The 10,241-nt window shown below is 33.0% G+C and overlaps 1 pseudogene; it reads left to right on the top strand.

Annotated features, from left to right (window-relative positions):
* The first annotated feature begins 8,657 nt into the window (after positions 1–8,657).
* LOC120616323 (uncharacterized) lies at positions 8,658–8,774 on the top strand (annotated as a pseudogene).
* Positions 8,775–10,241: the final 1,467 nt, after the last annotated feature.

Below are 10,241 nucleotides of genomic sequence, written 5' to 3'. Positions count from 1 at the left end.
GACCTAGAGAAGTTCCAGAGATACAACCTGTTTCTGACAAGTTTCAGTCAAAAGGCATAGTGAGTGGAGTGACATCCGTTTGATATATATTTTTATTTTTTAAAAAATGGACTGAGCACGTGCAGTTGAGACTCTCCAATTTTTAAGCTAGCCTGCTCTAGGAATCGATATCTTTCCTTCTAGTCAAAATCCTCACCAGGCTTTTTGTTTTTTAGAAGTTGACAAACTCATTCGAAAATATATATGAAAATGATAGCTGAAAATTTTTGGCAAATAATGCAGTTGAAGGATTTGCTACTGGATTTTAAGATTTTGTGTAAAGCAACAGTATACTAATAGTGAAAAGACAGACAAATATACTAATGGAACAGAAGGGTATCCAGAATAAACTCTTACATGTTTATGAGGTTTTTCTTTTTTTTTCTTTTTTTTCTTTTGTAAACAAATGTGCTAAGTTAGTGTAATGGGCAAAGAATAGAGTTTTTATCAACTGGAGATGAGCAAACCAAATATACACCATATAAAAAAATAAATGACTCTGGACTAAGATCTTATATCATTGAAAAAAATTAAGTTCAGATGGATCATATGACTAAATATAAATTATAGAGGTTCCAGGAAAAAAATAGATATCACTATGTGTATATATATATATATATATACACATAGTGATATCTTAGGACACAAAAGTACAAACAATAAAATAAACAGAAATAATGCATCAGACCTCATCAAAACAAAAAGTGTTCTTCAAAAGACACTGTTAATAAAAAAGAAAGAAAAATCATAGACTAGGGTACAATAGTACAATATTTGCCATGAAAATATCTGGTATAAACTTGTATCCAGAATGATATATCAAGACAGAATGTATATATGATAGATGATAAATAGATAGAAGATGATACATAGGTAAGTAGATAGATGATAGATACATACATACATACATACATACATACATATATTTTTTAAATCATCAATAAAATGGCAAATAATCCAATAAACACTGACTTACTTAAAAAAATAACTTTAAGAAAAGAAAGTATAGACACTCGACATAATTAAGCTCTAGAAAAATAAAAATTTTAAAACCACAGTGAGATATAATTTCAGTACTCATGATATTTTAAAACTAGAGATGGTTAATACAAAATGTCTTAGAAGATGTAATAGTATAAAATTGTAAAAAATTTGAAAAACAGTTTCATATTTCCTCATAAAGTGACATATACATTTAAAAATGACCCAGTGATTTCACTCCTATCTTCTCCACTGGAATGAAAATATATATACAGAAATGTTCTCATAAACTTTAATCATTTCACCAAAAATTGGCAAAAGACTTAACTGTCCTTCTTCAAGTAAATGGATAAATTTATACGAAAAAATACCACCTAGCAATTAAAAGAAGCAAAGTACTGCTTTTCTAAAAGCATAAATAAGGAATGTAATTTGGCTGAGTAAAAGAAGCCTGATGCACAATAAAATGTGCATGGCATGTTTCCAGGTAGTATTAAGTTCTGAACGGGCAGAACTAAAATTTAATGAAAAATATCAAGACAGTGTTTGCATGGGGTTGAGGAGTGGAGAGATAGACTTCAACGATTGTATAAGACATTTTGAGGGAATAATGGAACATTTCTGTATCTTGATTGAGGTGGAGCTTAAATAAAGGCATTTATTTGTCAATATACATTGATCTGTATATTTAAAATCTGCGCACTTTATTTTATGAAAATGATAGCTCAATGAATTGACTACCAGAAAACAAGTACAAAAGATTTTGTGAAACATACTTTATAAATTATGGGGCTATAATTCTTTGTCACACGGTAGTCCAGCAGGATTTTACAAAACAGAAACAAATTGGAAAGCTTGAAAACAATGAGTGCTAGTAGGAAAACAAAACAATTTACACACTTTATAGTTTATGCAGACTTTAAAAATTATTTTCAAATACTTTGATGGAAGAGTTTCAGAAGCTTGAGGCTTGTAGAATAGCATTATTAGCAGATAGCAGAAGCAGAAAGAAAAAGGGAAATGCATAGATTAATTGAGTGCACAGTTTCTTTGCTTTATTAATTACGTTTGGTTTGAAAACACGTAATATTAATAAGAATGACTCGATCTTTTGAGTATTAAGAAAAAGACGGGGAAGCTTCTTACTTCAAAACCTGACACACTTGACTAAGAATCAGTGAACTCTCTAGCAAAAAGATCGAGTTTAGTTTGAAATCATGACCCTGTGACAATTATAAATTTTGTAAAACACCTTCTCTTAGATATATAGATACCGTTTTTATCCTTCTTTCACTCTCTATTCCTCCTTTTCTCTTTCTAGCAATAATATAAATTCTTATCAATAAATCTAATGTAATTTATATGTAATAGGCTATTTTAGAATGAAAATTTGATCTATTTTCATAAATTATAATTTTTCTTGTTTCCTTGGGCCTCTGGAAGTAAATTTTTCTTACTAGGATTTGTCCTATTTTTCCCCTTGACAAAGCAAGGCTTTAGTTGCAACTACCTACAAGCAAATATCTTGAGATAAGTTTCTGCCTCTACGCAGACATCCCAGCAACGGTGCCCTATGTACAGTTAATGGACCATATCATAAAGACACATATTGTCAGACATTGAAAACTGATGGATACACAAATGTTTGCAGTATTTAGGTAGTTTTAGCTGGGAGTGTTTCGATTCTGGCCATCTGGGTACAACTTATAAATATGTATATAGATCATTTTCGAATACACGCTTTGCCTTTGTGATGATAGGTAGATATGTTTGCAGCAGGAAAGGTATTCAAAAGTACACAGTCTGCTTCCCTTAAGCGCTGCCAATGTAATTTGCATTTAAGTTGCTTATGTGTAGTATTGAGCAATAGATTCTAAAACCTACAAAATTTTGATTAACTGAAATTGAAAATAACTTTAATGATATTCCGGTGCTCTGTGTGTGTGTGTGTGTGTGTGTGTGTGTGTGTGTGTGTGTGTGTGACAGAGAGAGAGAGAGAGAGAGAGAGAACAGAGACAAGAGAGAGAGAGAGAGATACAGAGAGAGAGAGAGAGACAGAGAGAGACAGAGAGAGAGAGAGCGTGCGCACGCACACTATTTTGGAATGTTAGGTTCTACCTGAGAATAGCTTAGTTTTTTACATGAAAAATTTGAAGGTAATGCTATTGTGAAACATACTAACTATGGTATAACTAACGCACAATCTCTTCTAGAACTAAATGAATAGACATGTGATGTTTTAAAGTTGTAGTATACACAAACACTATAACCTCTTATTCCATGCTGTAAGGGGTATTTAATTTTAAGGCAACCACTTTTGAATTTCATTGAATCTGAACAAAACAATACCATTGAAAGGACATTCTTTCTTTACAGTTATTAGTATCTGCTAAAAAGCTATGTCTTCCATCACTTTTAAACAAAACTGTCATTTTGCGAAATTAGATTATTAATTTTCACAAGGCATGAATCTCAACCTTTGTGGTACTTTTTCAATATAATCATTAAGAGAAAGTTCATGAATACTTAATGACAAAGAGGCATTTGCATCCTATAAATTCCTTCAGTCTCCTCTTCTGTATGCAGTGGTCGCACTACCATCTGGCAAAGGTTTCAGTTGACTGAAGCTGAAGCAATAAATTAATACAGTAAAAGATGCTACCAACAATTTTAAACCAATTAAAATGCTTGAAGCAGGCTCTATGCATGTTAAAATGTTATGTTTGCTTCTGCCAACAGCCATGTATGAAAGAAATATAATGAGCCAGCCACGGCTGAAGGGAAGTTAGTGGGAGTCAAGGGTGCTCTTCACTGTGGCACTTGCAGCAAAGTCCCACACAATTCAAAAGTGACGACTGGCACATGCCCACCCTCCGTACCATGCCATCCCTACTTCTCAGGTGAAGGGTGAAACTTACTGCTTATTCTTATTGAACGTATGAACATCACTGTATTTCAAATGACAACATTTGGACCTCATGTCTCTTTGAGAAATCTCTGCTGATTGAATCTACTAGTGGAAAACTGACAATTTATAAAATTTCTAGATATCGCAACTGATGACTTTGAAAAAAGTATTTGTTCTTCGATTTATTTACTGCTGTTTTGTTCTAAAGCTAGTTTTTATTTTAAATGCAGATGGCTATAATCTAAGCAAGTGATTTTATGTAAAATCAGATTTTATAAAAACCTTTCGATATGTAGGTGATTATCATAAGGTCATTTAAGATAGAAAATAAACAAATTCATCACATTTTGTATATAATATAGTAAACCCCTCTTGGTACAATTTTCATTCTTTGTAAACATGAACAACTATGTAGGTTCACATTTCTAAGGCTAGTAATGTGTGCCCTGAATGCTGATTATTAAAACAAAGTGGATGGGTCATTGTGGTGGGAGTGTAGTTCTATAACATTTCTGAGAACTGTGGTCAATTTGATAGCTATTTATCCTTATTATCACCATTCGTAGTTAAATGTAATTATTTTGAAAGCCCAATTCGTTAACTCAGTCTTTTAATTATATGGACAATCTTAGAGACATTAACATAAGTTAAAAGAACTGACAACTTCTAAATTCTACCTATCTACCTATTATCATCTATCTCTCTATCATCTATCTATCTATCTATCTATCTATCTATCTATCTATCTATCTATCATCATCTAACCTAACCTAACCTAACCTAATCTATCTATATCTATCTTCGGACATGAAATTCATGAATACTATGGTCGTGACACAGCTCGATTCAAATGTCTCTGAAACTCGATTCAAATGTCTCTGAAGCATGCCTAGACAACATGGCTTATACCCTGTCCTGCTTGAGTAGTGATGTGCAGTGAGTGTGCCCACCTCAGTCATGTGCACACAGCTGAAAGTGAGGGGCCAGGCAGGGCAAACTCTAAAACATAGGAATGATCTTAACCTTCACAATGGGGAAATATTATTCTGAGAAGACAAAATGATTAATGTCCGCTACAACTCTAATTTGTTGCCACCTTTTCTGCTTACCTTGTTTTTAATTTCTCAAATATATCTCAGCATATAATTGTTTATTTGGCTAAAATTACTGCAATTACATGACCAGGTGAAATACACAGGATGGTATCATATTACTATGACTACTGCTGTGACGATGGAGACTATTGGCACTATATTGCTGACAATCCTTCTCTGATATCAGTTATAATCAAAATAAAATGTTATACTAGAAAATATAGTATCTAATGTTTATTGAGTTCCTTGTGCCACACACTGTCTAACTGTTATTATTATTGAGAAAGAAATTTATATTAATTAAGATTTCTGGAGACAGAAAGATTTAAGTTTGAATGCTCCTGATAGGCACTTAATATTCTAGTTTTTATTTTCCTATAGATTTTATAGCAGCATGTATTGCACTGCCTTATGATGATATTTAAATGAAAAAAGGAATATGTACATTTAGCATAATATTTGGTATGTACTTAGATCTCAATATATGTTAGCTCTTGATTAACACTGGGTACTAAGCTAAGGGTTTGCATAATTATGTTACATGATTATTGTCACGAGGGTGAAATACGACATGGCTTAAATATGGTCTGACTTCAGAATCCTTATTTTTAAACATTATACAGCTCTCTGAGACCTTATTATTAATGGAATGGTTTTTTTATTATATATTAAGTATAATATATGTCAGAATTTTTATGCAAATGATATAGTAGAATGTATAAGGAAGTTTGCTGCTTAATTTTCATGTAATGACACTATAACCAAGGCATATTCAGTTTCATATCAGACATCACAGAATTTGCTTAAAGATTAGTATCTTCAAACAGGACACATATTAATATCCAAGTCTTACTTTGCATCTATCAAAAATGTTTGTATGATCCGAGCTATATTTTGCTCTTATTATCGTCAGTGGCTTTATCATGCCCATCTTGTTATCCCATGTCCACAATCAACATAACCTATGGCCAACATGGCAAAAGTTTAGCAGAATTTGAATAGAAACAAAATTAAATCAATGGGAGATATGGGACCCCTACAAAGGAAGAATGATCAAATAATAATATAAGCTTCATATCGTTAAAATTGTGAATATTAAATCAAGAGAAGAAATTATTTTCATTTTTATCTTGTAATTATTTAACCTCTTTATACAAAGCATAACATATCTCTGCCTACATTTCAATTAAAAGTATTTTATGGTCACATCAATAACTTTAAATGTGCGAAGTAATTATGTGCATTAAGCAACTTTTGAAAAAAATAAAGAGATCTACAGATAAACATAAGTTTAATAAATTTTTCTTATTTTAAAGTTAGAAAAACATTTTAAGTTAAAATAAAGACATTCCATTGAAAGCTAAATGATTGACATTATGCAAATTGGATATAGACAATTATCATAGTGCTTCACACAGGTATGCTGAATTTCAAAACTGCCATTATAATAATCTACTCAATTCATTTCTGATGAGCATAGAAACTATATTGTAAGCTTGCCATGCTTCAAGATTTATCACTAAAAAGCTGTCTTTAATGCATTTCTGAGTTTCAAATTAATTAAAATGAAAGCACCCCTATGAAGTTATTATTATCAATGCATATTATATACTTTGCAGAGTGGTTTTACAAAAACAGTCACTTTTTCTTTTTTTTTTTAAGAATTATCTTCAGACACATACTCTGATTGCCAAAGAACGAGTAAAATAAATAGAAGAGTCAATTTTCTTTGGAATAGAATCGGAATTAGGTACAGATGAAATTGACTTAAATGCTTTATAGTGTGTGTGGAAATTTCACTAGTAAAATATTATTCTTGATGGTAATGATAACTAATATTTTTTGAAAGCTTATTGAATGTTATAGTTATTCTTCTGGGCCGTGCTTTCGTGCACACTATTGTGCTTTCCTTTGATGGCTCTTTCAGATAGCCTAGTGTACACGGTTGCCCCCCCCTTATCTGAAGTTTCACTTTCTGAAGTTTCAGTATGATCAACCAAAATTTGAAAATATTAAATTAAAAATTCCAAAAGTAAACAATTTGTAATTTTTAAGTTGCACACCGTTCTGGGTAGTGTGATGAAAGATCCCAGGCCCTACTCTGTCCGCCTGGGATGTGAATCACATCTTTATCCAGCATCTCCATGCCATACACACTTCTTGCCTGTTAGTTACTCAGTAGCCATCCCGGTTGTCATATCGACTGTAGTAGTTTTTCAATGCTTGGGTTCAAGACACTCTGATTTTACTTAATAATGGCCCCTAAGTGCAAGAGTAGTGATGCTGGCGATAGGATATGGCAACGAGAAGCTGTAAAGTGCTTCCTTTAAGTGAAAAGGTGAAGAAAGTTCTGGACTTGATAAGGCATTGTGTCATATCACATCACCGTAAGAAGAGTGAGTGCTGTATAATAAGATATTTTGAGAGCAAGAAAACGAGGCCACATCCACATTACTTTTACCACAGGATACTGTTATAATTGTTCCATTTTATCATTAGTTATTGCTATTAATCTTTCTGTATCTAATTTATAAATCAAAATCTATGACAGGTATGTGTGTATAGGACAAAACATAATATATACTGAGTTCGGTCCTATCTGTGGGTTTGGGCATCCACTGGGGTCTTGGAACGTATCCCCTGTGGATAAGGGGAGACCATGGTGTTTTAGACTTAGCACAACAACCAATGATGCCAGAAAGGGGCAAAACTCATTTTCCTCTAGGCCAGTGTAGATGCTCCCGCTTACTTCCACAGCATAGCATGCACACGACTATTATAACAGTCCTTCCAAGGGTGTGCAATGATCATTTTACTTCTCACTCTTCAGTACTGAATTGCAGCTTTCTTTCATTTTTCTAATCTCGGGAAATCACAAGCGTGTGGCACCTCCGTATCCTCAACAAATGTTTATTGAATGAACTACTTATTTACACATATTAAATTGTGGCTCTTATTGATTAAAGGGCTCGTGGTTATTAAATTACTTGCGAAATCAAGACATGGCTCCTGCCTCTTAGGCCAAAATTTTTTGTCATTTAAAATCATGTTCACTCGGAATCGGTTATTTTTTGCTTCGATCTCTCTGTGCTATATCAACATCTATTTATCACTATGAGTATTTTGACCAAGTAGAACTTTAACTAAGGAAGTTATGTGCATGAAGAGTGACTGCTTAAGAAAACATTTACCTTTTGTTTTACCTCTTAGTGATTTTTACGGCAACTGTTTATAAGTCTGCACTCACTGGCTCTGTCACATCTGTAGGAAACTGCAGGGGGAAAAAAGGTGCAAAATAAGTTTCTCAGCTTGGCAAGCAGCAGTCTGATCAGACAGTGTTGAGGTACATGTTGGCTCTGTCACAACAAAGCCTGGGAAATGCTTTGAGAGACTTATTGCTGCAAAGGTCTTAAAGAATTAAATGTCTGTCAATTTCTCACTCTTTTTCCTTTCTAATTCATAAGAAGATTACAGAGTGCAGAATTTAAACAGGTTTACTTTTCTCTCCTAAGACGCTTTCTTTCCCAAGCGACTAATGGATGTTTTTACATTCAACCAGTCAGAAATATCAACTTTTCTAATAAAGCAGTTATCTTCAGTACAGAATGAATTTTAGGACAAAAAATAAATATTGAGTCTACAGCCATGCCACCCTGAACAAACTCCATCCTATCTGATCTCAGAAGCTAAGCAGAGTTGGGCCTGGTTAGTACTTGGATGGGACCACCTAGGAAGACCAGGTGCTGTAGGCATTAAAAAAAAAAAAAGAAAAAAAAAAAAAAAAGGATTGTAAGCTGATAAGGTCACAATCTGTGAGGTCAACCAAGGGTTGCCTCTCCCTAAAAAATAAAAAAAATAATGAAATCATTTAGAATAATTCTTCCTTTAGATATTTGGTGATTGAGGCTCAGAGAAAGTAAGCCATGAGCTCATGCTCATACTGCTAATTAAATGCTAATATAATTATGGGTTCCTGCCTTTAAACCTAAATTTCTTTTTACTATTTTATCTCTTTTACAAATTTCATAAAAATAATTGTCATACCTTTTAATATTTTTATTTGAAAAAATCTGAAATTTAGTTAATATTGTGTTCATTCTATGTCAATATGAGAATTAGAAATACGCATCAGTGGTTCTAACTAAGTTAGATATATGACACATTTTTGATATTTTTCAAAACTGTCAAAAATAAAATATGTGAAATTCAATTTATCATTTTTCTCTTGATGGTTTCTACTTTTGTCATGTAGTCAATTATGATGCATATGCAACTCTTTGTAATTTTCAAGTTTTATCTGATAGACTCCACACGCCGTATTAAATTTCATTTTGTTGGTTGTTTTACATAAGCATTCTTCCATGTAAACTGGAAATGACTTTCCCTTCTCTAAGACAGTAAAATCTTTTCACATCAGATTGAATGTTTTAATGCAAATTTAGTGTTCTGTAGATGGCATTAAAAAATTAGTATCTAGAATTCTATCATAAAGTATATACTATATTTCTATAGTTGAGGCAGTGAATTCGTTTGCTAAGACTGCCACAACAAAGCAGTACACACTGGGTGGTTTAAACAATAGATAACTTACTTTCTCACAGTTTTAGAGACTAGAAGTCCAAGATCAAGGTGTCAGTAGGTCTGGTTTCTGCTGAGGCTGCTCTCTTTCACTAGTAGATGGCTTCCTCCTGTCCCATCAAGGTCTTTCCTCTGTGTGCCCAGGCCCCTGCTATCTCTGTGTGTGTCTAAATTTCCTCTCCTTGCAAGGACACCAGTGAGGTTAGATCAGGCCCAACCCTAAAGGCCTCAATTGAACTTAATCACCTCTTTCAATGCCCTGTCTCTAAATCTGGTCACATTCTGAGATACTGGGAGATTAAAGCTTCAACTTGTGGATTTTTCAGGAGACTCAGTTCATCTCATAACAGGCAGCATATATTTCAATCATATTAAAAAATAGGTTTTGCAATGTTAAGAGGCAACCATACTGTGGAAAGTTCTCTGGTTGAGTTAATATTTCTAAATATTAGATCTCTCTCTTTCTAACTGTCAAGGCTTGTACAAGTCAAATTTTTTCTATGCCATTCTAATCTCAATAGTGAAATGAAAAGGTAGGACCAAAAGATTATTGAGGTCCTTCTTGCTAAAGTTCAATAATCCATGAAATTTTTAAGTATGTAAAAATTCATTTTGATTTAATACTACCTCTGATATTTTCC

Source organism: Pteropus medius, unplaced genomic scaffold (genome assembly GCF_902729225.1).
Source record: "Pteropus medius unplaced genomic scaffold, Ma_sr-lr_union100, whole genome shotgun sequence".
Taxonomy (NCBI): Eukaryota; Metazoa; Chordata; class Mammalia; order Chiroptera; family Pteropodidae; genus Pteropus; species Pteropus medius.
Note: the sequence above shows the minus strand (reverse complement) of the source record. Positions and strands in the feature narration are given on the sequence as shown.